The sequence below is a fragment of the Protopterus annectens genome, chromosome 2.part2, assembly GCF_019279795.1.
Source record: "Protopterus annectens isolate FY-2018-M chromosome 2.part2, PAN1.0, whole genome shotgun sequence".
Classification (NCBI taxonomy): Eukaryota; Metazoa; Chordata; order Ceratodontiformes; family Protopteridae; genus Protopterus; species Protopterus annectens.
Window position 1 is genome coordinate 303,295,107 of NC_056730.1, and position 17,216 is coordinate 303,312,322.

At 42.5% G+C, this 17,216-nt stretch overlaps 1 protein-coding gene across 2 annotated transcripts in view; it reads right to left on the reverse strand.

The window, feature by feature from the left end:
• Window positions 1-17,216, reverse strand: part of FAM174A (family with sequence similarity 174 member A) — a 239,983-nt gene that overhangs the window by 59,865 nt on the left and 162,902 nt on the right. The gene's annotated exons all lie outside the window — the stretch shown is intronic.

The following is a 17,216-nucleotide window of genomic DNA, read 5'->3' on the forward strand; positions in this document are numbered from 1 at the left end:
CTGAACTAAACAGTGTCCCAGTTCAGTTCTATGGTCATGAAACAAAGGATTATGATCAGACAAATTATGCTTCATAATTTTGACCTCCACTTCAACTATAACTACACTATGATTACAGGAACCAGATCATAAATTCTTTGTATTGCATGGAGTTTTGCTGATCCCATGTGCTACCAGTTACAGAGACAAAAAATATAGTGCCAACAAATGTTTTAGATCTTTGAAAATTCCATGTAGTACATCACAGCAGATACAATTCTTTGCAATATCAGTTACTGATAAAGCATATAAGTGCAAAGTGTTTTTTGGACTTGAAAGCCGCAACAAACCTAGTAGTGTCACACCTACACTAACTAGAAGTGAATTGCACCTCTGTTCCTGTAAAACATAGGAGGTCCGTTAGATAGTGCATTGCTATACACACACACACATACACACACACACTTTTTTTGTGGCAATAAGTGCTTTAAAGTTATTAATGCTGTAAAAAGGCTTTGCAGTGTTTTGTGGTGGGTACTATATCTGATCTAGTACTAGACTACAGATTACCAGCAGTGAAAGTTGCTTATCAAAGTTTGTGCACCCTTCCTGTCAGAAAGGTGCAAAGCAAAGTTTTTTTTTTGTCAGTTTCAAAGTGTAATCAGTATGCTCCATGTAACTCATGAAAGTAATGCACTTATATTGACAGAATAGTGAGAGTGGTGCCATTCTTCATTAACTTATATGATATAGGCTGCAGGCATTAGGATGGCATTTCATACTATATACAAGATGCTTACTATCCCCACTGCAAGTCATAATACACAACACTGGCCTCAGTTTCCAGATAGGAGTTGGTGACAAAAAAAAAAAAAAAATTTGGTGACAAAAATAAAAAAAAAAAAATATATGTACATACACATGCATATGTACATAAATATATATGCGTGCAGACACACACACACACACACTTAGATAGATATGTGTGCGTGTGTGTGTGAAGGAACATACACCACATACATAAATATATCAAGATCGTGACCAAAGCAAGGGGAAAAGCAAGTAGAGCTGTTATGAAAGATGTCCCCACTACTAAATTTCTCTGGTGATAACTTTTTTTTTTTCTTCATCCTGCAGTCCCCACTACCCAAGCGCAATTTTTCATTCCTCCAAAACAATCCAATCAGGCCTCCCTGGAGCACCATCATCAAAAACTCTTCTATTCTGGATCCACTAGGCCCTGTGAATTCAGCAACTTCTCTAGGACAGACTGGCGTTTGGGCCATTCCCTCCCAAGGGGGCAGAGCTAAAGCACAGTCATTTCTTGAGATGAGCTCACCAGTTTTACTCCTCTGAGAAGTAAAGATCAACTAGCAGGGAGAAGATCATTAAGTAGACACAGTTCCCTTCATCCTGGAAATCCTAACCCCTGAAGAGCAGCTCACCAGAGTTCCAAAATGTTGTCCAATCTCTGGGTGAACATGCTAGCCTTCAGAAGCATATAAGCGAGGATCTATGACACACTGGTACAAGACCAGAAAGAGTCTTCACAGAGACTGTTGATGAAAACTCTGGGTGGGATGAAGCAAACAGAAGAAAGATGGTACAAGACCAGAAAGAGTCTTCACAGGGACTGCTGATGAAAACACTGGGTGTGATGAAGCAAGTAGATGAAAGATGGCCCAAATGTTATCATTTACACTCACACTGACTCCTGTCTGTAGAAGAGCTACTACTTCTATCGGCTTTTCCCGGTTAGGGGTCGCCACAGCGGATCAACTGTCCGCTCATGATTGGCAGTGGAGTTTTACAGTGTCGAGTTGCCAGCCCGGTGCCCAACCTTCCACAGAAGACACACACACACACACACACACACACACTCACACCTAAGGCCTGTTTGGAGTGTCCAATCCACCTAAAGCATGTCTGAGATATCGCTTCCCCGGTGTACAATCTCTCACCAGCACATTGATCAGCTGTTTTGTTGATCATTGACAAAACAGTGATCAATAATCTGTAAATTTGATATATTTTATATCTACAAACGCACACATTTTTATCTGTATGTACATATCTCAAACACAACTTTACCTCTACCACCACTCAACACAGCACCACCTGTATGTCATCTTTGGTATTTGTGTTACACTTTTTATTTCTACACTTTGCTAATCAGCAAACAGCGCCACCTATTCTTCAACCTTGGTAAATACTAGTTTAAATAATTTTAACATTTTTATTGGTCACCGTAACCTTTCAGTGGTCACTATAACTATTTATAGCTCTGTAAATAAACTGCACTTTGTTTTATGAAGAAGTTTCATTAATAAAATGAACAAAAGTACTGAAAATTCAGAGTAAGCTATGCTCCTCATCAAAATGATATCATCCCATAAACACTGTGAGGAAATCTGAGGATAAAGTTACAAGGCAACTGAGCTGCTAAGCTGTTTCCACCTTGCCAACCTTCTCTTCTCAAGGATGACCAGGACAGGCATACCAAGAATGAATCTATCAATGCCCATCCAGCTGACCAGCTTCTTTTTAAAGGCAGACAGTGAGAAACGCTGCTTAGCTTGGAGAGGGATATGGCTCCAGAGAAGGCGTAGGTGTTGTGTGACAAATCTATCCCTCTTCCTTGTCTTATTTATTTGTTAGAGTATATTTAGATCTCTGGCCCAAGTGTTAGTTTGACTGTTTAATTTGTTGGGGTACAAGATTTCTTTAACTACTGGATCCATTATAGTCCTAAAAGGAAGGCCCAAATCACCTTAGAGAGTCTACATGAAATGACTTATACAGACAGAGCCTCCTGTCTTACTTGGTAGTACAGGTTTTTAAACCCTCGATCTTTTTAGTTACAAATCTATGCTCTCTCTTTTCCAGGCTATCAGATTGTAATGTAACAATCACTTTGCCTGTTAACCTTTGCTTTTAAACTCACTACCATTACCAGCAATAAAATTTAGGACTCTATCTGTGCACATTCAAACACATCAACTGTTTATGTATTTACTTATTTTACATTTGTTTACTGGGAAAGCCTGACTGGACAGTTTGCCCATTTTCAGTGGATGCCTGGGGAGAAAAGCTCCAGTATAATTACAGACAGTATAAAACATCAACAGTTTTCTAAAAAAAATAAGAGCTCTACTTAAAGAAGTAGAAGTCTAGACAGTCATAAAGATTATGTTATTGATTGAAGCATAGTTTAATATAGTCAAAAATAATTTGCCATATCATGTAATTTCTCAACTTAACACAATAACAGAGATCGATGTTTGTATGTAGCAGTAACGCCATTTCATGAAAGGAGTGGGGGGGGGTGCTTAATCACATTATTAAGTACAGTAGGAAGGAAGTGGGTGAAAATATTAGAATACACTAGGCTAGACGTCTAAATGAAGAAACTTGAAAAGCAGTTGCAAAATCAGGGCGACTTGTAAGAAAGATAAATATTGTGTTAGTTTGTACAGCCCGAGTAGTTGCTTTAGCCAGGGTCAGTGCAAGTACATATCAATGAACTATGTAGGTGGGATTTGAGAAGGTTTTTAAACGTATTTTTGTTGGCTGTTGACTGTACTAAAGAGCATAGTGTTCCAGATGTTAGCAATGTAGTGGGAATACAGGGAGTCATTAGCACTGTTCTTTCTTCTGGTGACGTTGGAGATTTGTTGCCAGACAATAATAAACATTTACTTAAATAGTGATTTAACAAGTATTGTAAGGCTTGTGTTTTTTCTGGGTGGAAAATAATCTGATGGGCTACAGTAAGTTGGTTAAGGGTGAGTAGACTGGGTACTTCTAGCCAGGATAGTTTACGGGTCTGGCAGTGACGAGACTAAAGCTGAATCTGTGCCAAATTTTGCTATTTTGTTGTAACAAGTGTTTAGGTTTACTTAAGTCTGATTTGCTAAGATTTGTGAATATGGGGGATGCAACAAAAACAACATATTGAAGAGTGGAGACTAGGTGGATTCTTGCAATCATGGTCTTGGTAGTATTGGTAAGGAATTTTTTTTACACCTATATAGGGTTCAGAGTTGTTTCTGAACTTTTTTTTTTACTGACTGGCAATATGTTCATAGGTGTGTACTAGGCTAACAGCCCTGGAGCCTTTACAAGCCAAGCCCAGAGAAGTGCCCCGGCATTGTGCCACCAGACATTAGTTTGCAGTGCCTCTATCAAGTGGAGCCACTGCAGTGATCCTCAGGGTGAACTTCCCATCCACCTATCAAGATTTCTCTTGAACAGGGCCAGTGAGGTGCTCTGCCATGCATGGTAAGTCTATTCCAGAGCATGGGCAGGCTCTGGGTTAAGAACCTGTCCCTCTAGCATGTTCTGTTGATTGTGGTAATGAAGTTGAGGTCTCTGGACTGTGTGGTGTGGAGGGATTTGGATTTCTTTAGATGCAGCATTTTTAACAGAGCTGGGTCAGAAGTGGCTTTGTATGTCAAGCAGAGATTGCCTCTTAGTAGACCATATGAGACAGAATAGCTGGAGTTTTTTGAGTCTGTCTGTGTAGGACATGTGTTAAGGCCTAGGATCCTCTTCGTGGGGTACTTATGTGGCCTTTCCAGCTGCTGCATGTGTCTAGTGAGTTACATGCCAAATGGGGCATTATACTCGATGATGGGCCTAATGAGGGAAGAGTAAGGAGATGATGACCTCTTTCTTCTTGGATGCAAAATCCTTGGTAACGAGATGTGCCACATAGAAGGACTTTCTGACCACAGTGGCAATGTGGTGGTCGAAGGAGAGGTCGCTGTCAACCTGTCTCCCCAGATCTCTTATAGACTTATAATGCCTTTAGTGTTCAGTGGGCTCCCATCGATGAGGTCATTAGTGGGAACGGAGTTTTCCCCAAAGGGGATGACAAAGCATTTTTTGGCATTAAGCTTAATGTCATGGTTTCGACACCAGTCATTTGTCTCAGTGTGGCCTTTCTGCAGGATGTCTACATCACTTGGGGAGTTAATAATGGCTCCCAGCTTGCACTTGTCTGCAAACTGGTCAGCCAGAGTCCCTCAGTGTTGGCCTAGACTTCTGAGAAGTAGATGCCAAACAGGAGAGGATGCAGAACCGATCCCTGTGGGACTCCACTCGTGACTGGTCAGCAGTCTGACTTGGAGTTCGCTACCTTGGGATACCTTAACTATGAAGGGTTTGCATTAGGATTGGAAGGAGAATGGGGGGTTTGTGAGTGTATATGTTAGTTAACTTCATATTGATAGGAGGTTAATTGTACTAAGATAATTAGAGTTAGGGAAATTGTGCAATGAAAGATTACTGCTCTGTGTGTGTTAGGGATGGAAGGTGGTATCAATAGTGCAAGGGTTTGTTGTGGATGGGTTATGAGGGTCTAAAGGAAAGTGGGGGGTTGTAAGTAGGTAGATTGGGAACGCTTTTGTGTAAGAAATGCCAGAATTAATTTTCTAGCCATAAATAAGTTACTACAGGACTAAATAAACAGTGGACTCATCTATTCACCTTTTTTAGCAAAGATTAATAGTTAATATATCTTCTTGATGCCAAATAATTCTAGCCATAAAGAGTACTAAAATCAATCACTGCACTGTAGCCAGAAATATAAAACCATTGTCACGTCGCATAGTTACATTTAGTTACTCTCTTTCAAATAGAACTTGAAATTAATAGACCAGGTAAAATGAAGTCTCCTGACAGTGGTTCAGTTTGTCCACTAAACAACTGGCTTCTTCTATAGAATGTGCACTTGCACAAGAAAACTGATTTATTCCTGATGGCCCACTCTCAAAACTCTCAAGGTCTCTTCATGAGGGTAGGAGCAAAGGTTTTCTTGCTTGTAGCAATACTATACTACAAACGACTAGCATACTGGTGTTATTTTAGATGGATCCACAGCTTTGTCTACATAGGATGAAATGGTCAATCGATCCACCTACTGTGCCACAGTGGCCTTCAAAATTCAACTCTTGGTTTTCACATACTGGATTCAAAAAGTACAGTTGTGTACCTACCATAAATGTAGATGTTAGAGTGTATTCACTGTTGCAGTCATTACACTTGGGTTATACTGCTGGCAGGCGACCCGCAGTCGGCCCGAGTTGCAAAGTCTTGGTCTGGCGTTGGTTGCTGTCGCCTCTTCCCTGACGTCAGTGCGCTAGGGGTACAAAAGTTGCAACCGACGCCATTTTCTTCATTTTTTCTTGCCCCAGATGTCAGGTGCCCCCAGATAGGAAGGCTGAAAAGATAAAAATATGCCAAAAAAACATGCATATCTTACTATAAACATTTACTTCATCTACAAGCAAATACACCACATAGGTTGTACAGAGTTGAGAAGTACAGAAAAGTCCCAGCAAAGAAAAGGGGGATGGTGGGTGGGTAACCTGGACTGCAACAGTGAATACACTCGAACATCTACATTTATGGTAGGTACACAATTGTACTATGTTCATCGTGTTTCACTGTTGCAGTCATTACACTTTGGTAGAATCCCAAAGCTGAGGTAGGGTGGCTGGGTTTAAATTGGATTTGGCGAGGCTAACAAGCCCTGCAGAACTGCAGTGGCAAAGCCTGCTCAGGATTTGGGAGTAGAGAGGTAAGTGGTAATGCTTGGTGAAAGTGTGCACTGAGCTCCAGGTTGCAGCTTCTAATATGTCTTTGGTTGGTACTCCACTGAGGAAAGCTGCTGAAGTGGCTGCTGCTCTGGTAGAATGAGGCCTAATGCCCTTAGGCACAGATTTGCCATGATGTCCATAACAGAAGTGGATGCAGTGTCCTTTCCATTTGGAGATTGTCTGCTTTGTAATAGGCTTTCCTTGTGATCCTGCAGCATATGCTACAAACAGTTGCTCAGTTTTTCTGAAAGCTTTTGTTTTGTCCAAGTAGAATCGTAGCTGCCTGTGTATATCCAAAGCATGCAGAAGTCTTTCCCCTTTATTCTGGGGATTTGGGTAGAAAGTAGGTAAATGAATGGTTTGGTTTAAGGCCACATTGGAGACCACTTTTGGCATGAATGTTGGGTTTGTCCTAAGAGAAACACTGTCCTGATGAAAAATGAGGAAAGGTTCCACAGCCATTAATGCCTGTAACTCCGAGACTCTTCTTGCTGAAGATATTGCTAGGAGCAGAGCAGTTTTTCATGACAAGAATTTCAGATCAGCTGTGCTGGCTGGTTCAAATGGAGGTAGTGTTAGTTTTTCCAAAACAAAATTGAGGTCCCAAGTAGGTACTGGTGCTCTCCTAGTGGGTCTTATATTGTTTGCCCCTCTGAGGTACTGTCGTAGTAGAGGATGTGAAAAAAATAGGAGGATCCGTATTGTAATGAGCTGAAATGGCAGAGGCATGGATTTTAATGGATGAAAAAGATAGGCCTTTGTCCAACATCTCAGTTAGGTATTGCAAAATCTAAGGTATATTAGGGACAAGTGGTTCAAGCCCTTGTGCCCGGTTCCAAGCACAGAATCTCTTCCATTTTTCTGCATAAGATTTCCTAGTGATGGGCCTCCTGGCTTCCAAAATAACATCCATAACAGCTTTAGAGAGAGGTGCAGTCTGAGTGGCTATATTATCTGCTATGCTGCCAGGTTTAAGGTTCTGAGTTGACTGTGCAGAATCTGATTGCTTTGTTGTGTCAGAAGATGAGGGATTTGAGGTAGAGGCCAAGGTGGGCCTTGGGACAAACTCTTTAGGATTGGGTACCAGTGCTGGCGTGGCCAGTCTGGTGAAATCAGGATAATTTTTGGCCTCTTTTGTCTGACTTTTAGAAGCACCTTGGTGAGAAGAGGCATTGGAGGGAAGGCATAGACTGTCAGGCCTTTCCAGCTGAATGATACAGCATCCACTTTCCATGCCTGAGAGTGACAAGTCCTTGTGCAAAATTTCTGTATTTGGCAATTGTGAGGGGAGGCAAAAAGATCTATGGTCTGGGCGTCCCCATTTCCTTGTTATCATGTTGAACACTTGTGGATTTAGCTTCCATTTGTGAGGATCCATGATATTTCTGCTTAGTTCATCTACCAGTGTATTTTTTGTTCCTGGCAGGAATTGTGCTTGCAGATGTACCTGGTAGGTCAGTGCTGTGTTCCACAAAGTCATAGCTTGTCTGCATAGGGGATAGGAGTGTATGCCCCCTTGCTTATGTACCACATAACTGTGGTATTGTCCGTCTTTATTAATAATTGTCCTGGATGTATTAGGTCTTTGAAGGCTGTCAGGGCATTCTGTACAGCTAGCATCTCTTTTTGATTGATGTGAAGATGCATTTGTTCCTTGGGCCACGTGCCCTGAATACATTTTCCTGCCATATGTGCTCCCCAGACATAATCCGATGCATCCATTGTTACTGTCTGTCTGGCTGTAGGTAAAGTGAAAGGCTGTCCCTCGTTGTGGTGACAGGCCTGGGACCACCATCGAAACTCCTGTTGTAGGCAGGGAATCAAGGTTATGACTGTCTCTAGGATGTGACAATGCTGAGTCCAAACACTTTTTAGATACCATTGTAGTTTCCCCATATGCAGCTTTGCATATGGAATTAGTGGAATGCAGGATGCCATGAAACCCAGGGCCTGCAGAATTTTTCTTGCAGGGAGTTGGGTCTTTGTTGCCATCATTTGAAAGTAATGAGTCAGTTGCCTTTGTTTGTCTGGTGTGAGATAAGCCATCTGGGCAGTTGTGTTTAAGCTTGCACCCAGGAATATTATCTCTTGAGAGGGCACTAATTTTGATTTCTTTTCATTTACTGTGTACCCTAGGCAAATTAGTAATCTTTTTACAAACGCCAGGTGCTTTAGAAGAATGTCCTTGCTCTCTGCTTGAATAAGGCAGTCGTTCAAGTAGGGATATATTTGAATTCCTTTTTGTCTGCAAAATGCAATTACTGGTGCCAGGCATTTTGTGAAGACCCTGGGTGCAGTAGATAAGCCAAAGGGCAGTGCAGAGAATTGGTAATGCATTGAGCCTGCTATAAATCTGCGGTATCTTCTGCACGACTGTCTGATTGGATCTCAAGGAGGCATACCTGCATGTCCCAAAGTAACTAGCCAAGTCTCCTTGCCCAGCATGGGCAGAAGTTGTAGTGTTAACATTTTGAATTTTGGAACATCCAGGAAATTATTTAGGGTTGGCAGGTCCAGTATTGGTCTCCAGGCTTTGTCTTTTCTGGGTACTAAGAAAAGTCTTGAAAATTTTACTCTTGTGGAACTTTTTGAATAGCTCTCATATCCATAGGAGCCGCACTCTGTTTTTGTGCCTTGGCCCATTGGTTTTGTGGCAGGTTTGGCATACCTTTTGGTTTTGGAAGCGTGTGGAAGTGGAACCTGCACCCCTGAGAAACAATATTCAGCACCCATTGGTCTTGGGTGATCATGTGCCAAAGTGATAGCTTTCCCCCTAGGGGTGCTGTCAACTGGTAACAGCTTGGCATTTGCAGAGGGAAGTCATTGTGACTGTTTCCTATAAGGTTGTGATTTGTCTTCTCCTCCTTTGGGGGCTGAAGCACCCCATTGTTTAGGTCTGTAGGAGCCTTGGGGTTGAGATCTGCCTCTTGGGCGTCTGTATCTGCCTCTTTGTGGCCTGACACTGGAAAGGACCAATTTTTTGAAGGCCAGTTTCTGCTAAATCTAGGTGGTTGAACCTGTAAGAAATCTTTCACTGTCTGCATTGATTTTGCATTATCCTCCATTTTCTTTAACACCTGTTCTGCCTTAACACCAAACAAAGTATCATGCTGTCATGGAGCATCCAATAATTTTACTTTAACATGGTCAGGTAAACACTGTTCTTTCAACCAAGCATGTCTTCGAATAACGGAGCCTGTAAGTGCGGCTCTCCAAGAAGCCTCTAATGAATCAAAACCACATTGCAGAGTATGCTTTCCCACTTGTTCAACTGCATGCAATAAATCCTGCATTTCTTTACTGTCAGAACTTTCTATATTTGTAATCATTTTCTGCTGTAACAATGACATGAGGTACTGTTGATATTTAAGCATGTGAAACTAACAGTTTAAAGCTCTTACAGCTAAAGTAGCAGAAGTGTAAACTTTTTTCCCCCATCTGTCCACAGCTCTGGAATCCCTATCTGAGGGGACAGGATTTTTGGCAGTGGAAGCCTTGAACCCTTTAGGACCCTGAGAAATTGTTTCTGGGTCTGCAGTGGGGTTTTTGTAAAGAAATTTATGAGAGTCAGGGACCCTGTAGTACCTGTCTGGCTTTACTGGTGCAGGGGGTAAAGAATCAAGAGACAGACTGGATTCAGAAAAAACACCATCTACAATATCAAGCACAGGGGGGATAGCCAGGGGCCTGTGCTGAGGCAATAAAAGGAAATCTCGTAGTCTTTTCTTGGATTCCGAGTAATCCTGGCTCTCCCAATGGAAATGCTCCCTCATGGTGTGCAGGGTTTCCCCAAAAAGAATAATCCTCAGCCGGTGAGGCTGAAGGAATGGACTCTTCAGCATCACAGTCCTCATAGGGAGGGAGAGGATAGCCCTGATCAGAAGAAGAATCAGAGGAAATGGATACCTGATCAGAGGAATCATAACCGGTGTCTTGCCTAGGCCTTTTGTCAGGAGGGGGATGGGAGCCCCTGATTAAAATAATAAGGTCTTCGGCCATTTTAAGCATCTGTTTCTTTGGCATGGATGACTGTTCTGGAGAGTGCTGCACTTGTTTCCTTGTCTTTAATGGTGTTTTTGACCTTGCCTTTGCTGCTGAAGTAGCCTTAATTGTAAGCTGTGAAGGTCTGAGAACACCCTCAGAAGCCGGTACCTGCTCAGCGGCTCCGGACCCATCTGAGGGCATAGTTTCCATAGGCCCAATACCTTGAGTTTCCACAGGCCTCGGTGTCTCCACGTGGCTGTCTGTTATGGCCTGTGGCTCTGAGGTAGCGGGTGTCAGGGGCTGCGAAAGCACCTAAGAACCGGCGACTGGCCTAGAAGAGGCTTTGTTGTCGGTTTTGGACCTCGGATGCCTGTCTTTTTCTTTGTCTTTGCGTTTTTTATACATTCCGGTCGTCAGTTGTTCCAACAGCATTATATAATTAAATATTCATCCAAAATAATGTAAAGCAAAATCAAACCGACGTTTAATAGTGCGTTTGTTGAATCTAGCACAAAACCGACAACTAGTAACGTCGTGGTCAGGGCCTAGGCAAGGAATACAGTAAGAGTGAAAGTCTTTATGAGGTATTTGCTTCCCACAAGAAATACAATTATTAACTTTTACTGACATCGGTCTGGAGCAAGAAAAAGTTTCCCCAACGGGGTACATAATTTATTGAAGACTTCGGTTCTGAAATTCAATTCTGAAAATCTCAGGAGTCGGCCGACTGGCACTTGCGAACTGCTTTTGCTTCGGGCACCGTGCGACAAGAAAGACTGAAGAAAATGGCAATGGTTGCAACTTTTATACCCCTGGCGCACGGACGTCAGGGAAGACGCGACAGCAACCGACGCCGGACCAAGACTTTGGAACTCGGGCCGACTGCGGGTCGCCTGCCAGCAGAATAACCCAAGTGTAATGACTGCAACAGTGAAACACGATGAACATCACTTTCTACCTCCTAAGATGCTTTTTTTAGGTAGTGTTCACCTGCTGGACATCCAAACACAACTGCCTCAGTCTAGACAATATGAATGTACCACAAGTCTATGTCAGAAGTTGAACAAAATCTACAAAATTGAGGTCTTCCTTAAATACCAATGTCTTCAAGGTTGTGTAACTGCAAAAAAACTGGTTCCTGGTTCCATGGTAGTGACAGAACTCCCTACATCCCAATGTACAATGATAATCATGCATTCAGATTTACTGGCTACTATGGGAAAGTAAATAATTATTATTAACCCCATTGTCTCCCACCAGATTTAACAATACAAATCTGGAATTGGCTGAAGCCCAAGTTAGAGTTAAAATTAGATTACCACATTATAGCCAATTACAGATCTTTATCTAGATCTTCTGGGCTGTGCCTGCAAATGACCCATTGTTATCATCGTACACCACTGGTAAACAAACTAAGTACAAATCTATGACCACTTCACAGCACACAGAATACCTTAAGGAGTTAGCAAAGATAACTGAAACCAAACACCTTCCTTACAAGTTACTTCGGCTATCCACAAATAAAATGGCAAACATATACTACCAACAATAATGCCCACAGATTCTGGACTTCGACAATGGAAATACTCTAGACTGAAATGTCCCCCACTCAACAGAGGAGTTAATCTTCTTTATCGTGTTCTCACAAAATTTCTCCCAGTTGCACCACCCCACTTATTACCCCCCTCTCTACTCAAATCTGACCATCTTGCGTTCATCTTTTTGTGGTCCGTAATAACTCTTCCACATTCCAGGATTACTGAAAAACATATTTAGTGATCTTATTGACAATCACAGATCAACAGTTCTCCTGATGCCTACTCCTTCAAATACAGTTTTGCATAGATGCATTGAGGCACTCCTACCAGTTCAAAATGAGCATAATGGGAAGTTAAAAACTAAACCCATATAGGGAAACTACTACATCAAGAAACTTTAAAAGCACTGATCATCACCATGGAGATCCACCTCATCACTCTAAGGAAGCATCTCAAGTTTACTATTAGGAAATTTAAGGCCAACTATGAACATAGGATTGCAACAAATTCAAAATAAACATGTAAGTTTTTCATACTATATTAGAAGTAATCAGCAGTTCTGCACTGAGATTATCTCCAATGGTACTTCCTTCTCAGACCAAGGACATTGCTAATATTATTGCAGACGAATTCTCTTTAGCTTCATTCCACTCACCAACCCTTCGGTCTGTGCTGTTTTCACAACACCAGAGATCATGTTGACCCAAGTCCTTTTGGCACTTTCCAAAATCAGAATTACTACTCCTATGGGTCCCAACAATATATCTGTACTTCTGCAAATTTGACGTCCAGCTAACAGAACTCCTAAGTCAAGTTTTCAACCACTGTTTTTCAAATGGTCTCAGAGATGTGGAGAATGGCAGTTATGGTGGCCATGCATATATGTGGTTTCCTTAATGACCCAGGGAATTACAGGCTTAATTACTCTGACTAGTTATTATCTACATGGTAATGGAACACATTACAGTTGAACAAACAAACAACATTACATGATTTGATGAGCTACAGCCTTGTATGTAAATCCATGAACGTAGCATAGCAGAACTCATTTAAGTACACATAAGCAACTTATCTAATCAAGCCCCCCCTTCAGTTTTGTTTTGTGAAGGTCATGCCCTATTTCCTGAGCTTAGGAAGTTACAGAAGTTGTGTATAGTGGTCACTTTGCACACTGCTTAGGTTGACCTGGTCAAGCCTTTTGTCACTATCCCTTATGCTGGTATTACAGATAAAGTAAAACAACCCTACTGTAAACCGCTATGTTGTCTGCTAGACTACAAAATGGCTATTCAAGCAGTGAGGCCAGTTGTAACTAGTAGGGTATCACAGGGATTCGGTAATGGTCTCACTCCCATTCAAACATTTACTTTGCAGACATCCAAGCTAATACTCCTGAAATGTGGCTAACCAAGTTTAATGAGGACCGTAAAGTAAACACTTATCAACTAATCCACAGATATTCCTCCAAAAATGGACAGAATATGCATATATTCTGTGCAATGACCATGCAAAAATGTGCAATACAGTAGTGTTTGGCAAAAAAAGCTGTTGCCACCTCATCTGTTATAAGCAGTACTCCTATTCAAACAGGTACAGTCATAAGTGAGCTGAATACTTACATGGAAAATTTTCTCATTCAATCATCACGTCGCCACCAAAGTCAGAAAATCCTTTTATCTAGTCCATTTAATTTTCTAGGGAAAATAAAGATCCAAGGAAGTCATCTTCATTGCACTCTTCTCTTATCAGACCCACCAACTAACACAAAGCTTCCTTTGGTATATACACTTCCAAGACTATCACTCAACTAGAGTGGTTCCTATGATTTTATCCAAGCAAGCAATAATGGCCAACAGGGTGTGTGTTAATGTGTAATTAACGCCCGTCCAGGGGTGTTATGAGGCCCAACGCTGCAGGTGGAGGGCCTCTACACCTGTGGAAGGGTGTAGAATTCCAGTTCTAATGATCCACAGTATTTTCTAAGAGACTGAGAAACCTCTATTCTCCCACTGAAAACACTGGCACATTCTGGAAACAGTCTCACAGAAAGTGAATTATTCACAGGGAGATTCAGATACTGTACTCCCCTCAGAATCTAAACAGAAATATGAGGAGAAAAACTTGCTTCAGTCCCTTCAGATTCCAAACATTAAACTTCTTCAGTGAAAGAATAAGTAGTTATGTACCTACCATAACGTTCCATGTTAGTTGTCTTCTCTCGCCTTCTTTCTTGCTTGATGGGTTCGGAGCCGATCCCTCGGCTCCGACTCGGCACTTGCTAAGCTCGAGAGTCACTTTTACCAGCTCGAGGCAGCCCCATATCCCATGATGCAAGGCGGTAAGTACCCAGATCTCGTTTGATGACAAAGGGCAATAGCACCAAGCATAAAATACTTCCCAAAGGAAGAAAGAAAACTTACAGATGGAAGAAGGACCAGGTCTGAATGGTCTTCAGCATAACAGTTTCTTATAACAAGGTCTGTCCAGGCCAGGGAAGGAGGGAGGGTCAGAGAAGACAACTAACATGGAACGTTATGGTAGGTACATAACTTCTTAATGTTAAGTTGTCAATCTCGCCTTCATTCTTGCTTGATGGGACCGCCCCTAGCACCTCTATCCTGGGTGGCTCAATGGAACAAACTCTTGAGGACTGTAGAGCCAAAACTGGCTCTGTCCCTGGAGGCCAAGTCCAATTTGTAATGGGAAACAAAAGTGTGAGGAGTGGCCCAAGTGGCAGCTGCACAAATAGTGTCTAAAGGAAGTCTAGCTTGAAAAGCTGTAGAAGTAGCTAAGCTCCTAGTTGAATGTGCTTTAGGTTTTGAGCACAGCTGTTTTCCTGAGCAGATAAATTTCAGAGATGACCAAGAAAGCCATCTGGACAAGGTCACTTTAGAAACAGGAAGGCCTTTTATTATCCGATAGGAAACAAAAGTTGATCAGATTTTCTAAATTTTTTGTTCTGTCCAAATAATATCTAAGTTGACGGTGGACATCAAGATAATGTAGCTTTTGTTCAGCTCTATCTGAATAGTTAGGGAAAAATACAGGAGATCAATGGATTGATTCAAATTGTTCTTTGAAGCGACCTTAGGCAAAAAAGTTGGTTAGTTCTCAAAGATACTCTGTCTTTGTGAAACCAAAGGGGTCGAACCGAAGAGCATGAAGTTCAGACACCCTCCGGCCGATGTAATAGCCACTAGGAATAAAGTTTTCCAAGAAAGATATTTCAGGGAACAAGAAACAGCTGGCTCAAGGGGAAGAATCAAGGATGTCAGCACTAAATTTAGATCCCACTGAGGAGGAGGATTCCTGATTGGAGGCTTTAGTAGGAAAATTCCTTTCAAGAAGGCCCTGCAGAGCCTATGGGACATAATATTATGGTCTGCTATCCCGACATGAAAATTAGAAATAGCAGCCAATTGAACTCTGACTGTAGAAGAAGAGCCTGCATGAAAATCTCTGCTAAGAAGTCCAGGACTGCCTGAACAGGGGCAGTGAAAGGATCAATATTCTTGGCCTTAGCCCAATAAGAGAAACGTTTCCATTTGCTTGTATAAATCCTCCTGGTAGAGGATTTTAGCTGTACTATGATGTCTCTAACTGGGTTAGAGATCAAAGGAAGCCTGGCTGTGAGGTTGAGAGAAGGGATTGACCGTGCAGCTGACCCGATTGGTGAATCAGAAGATCTGGCACTGGGTCCAGATGCCACGCTGCACCAAAAGGTGATGATGGAGGAACGGAACCAAACTTGTCGAGGCCAGTAAGGGCAATGAGAATCAATTTGGCTCTCAAAACGGTAGCTTTCTGGATAACCTGAGGGATTAGAGGAAATGGAGGGAAGGCATAAAGAAGTCCCTGGGGCCAATCCTGGGTCAGAGCGTCTCTGGGGGATGGCCTGATAGAGGGAAGAGGCAGAAGAAGTCTGGACATTTGCTGTTTTGGGGAGTAGCAAAAAGATCGCAACATGGACGACCCCATTCCAGAAAAATCTCTTCCGCTATAGATTGCTTGAGACCACTGTGAGGCATGAGAATAGCTCTGCTCAATCTGTCCGCTACAATGTTGGTTTTCCCAGGATATGCTGCTACCAGAAACCGATGAGCGGAGATCGCCTATTGCCATAGTCTGAGCACAAAGGGTAGGACTTGGTTCCGCCCTGTTTGTTGATATACCAAACTACAGACATGTTGTCTGTGTGGACTGCAATTGTCCCTACGGGAAGAAAGTCGGTGAGGGCTTGCAACGTTAAAAGCAGTGCTCTCATCTCCAGGACATTTATGTGCAGATGGTACTGGAACGGCTGCCACGCCCCATGAACCATCCTGCCCTGATAATGACCCCCACCCGATCAGGGAGGCATCCGTGGTGACAGTGGCTATCGGGGATGGGGTACAAAGTACCTGCCTTGGTGAACCTGAGGAGATGTGATCCACCAAGCAAGATGCTCTTTGTCTGTGTCACCAGAATCTGGTGACGATAGGAAGTTGTTGGTATGACCATTGTGTGAACAGCATCCACTGAAGAAGGCGATGTAGAATCGAGCCAGGAAGAAGAGTAATGGCCGCAGCCATGAGACCTAATACCTTTAGAACCATTCTGGCCTGTACTTTCTTGTTGGCCAGAATGATCCTGACATGACTCTGAATGTCTGAAACTCTTTGATCTGTAAGGGTAGCTGACATCCGAACAGTGTTTAAGTTTCATGAAGGTAATAGACGGCGATAAGGATGACTTTTCAAGTTGATCGAGATGCCCAAATGAGAACAAAGATTTATTGTGTAATCCGGCTGACAGGAGCCAGAAACACCTTCAGGTGAGCCGTGACCACTGCCATGCATTTGGTGAACACTCTGGGGCTGTAGTGAGACCAAAGGGCAGGGCTCTGAACTGGAAATGACTGGACCCCAGCCAGCGGAGAAATCTCCTGGAGCTGTGAATTTTGATGTGATAGTGATCCTGAAGATCTATTGAGCACATCCAGTTGTCCTTCTGTAAGAAGGGCAGAATTGACTGAAGAGTGACCATTCGAATCTTGTCTTCCTCACAGACTTGTTGAGTCTGCTGAGATCCAATATTGGTCTCCAGTCTCCGCCTTTTGGGGACCAAAAGAACC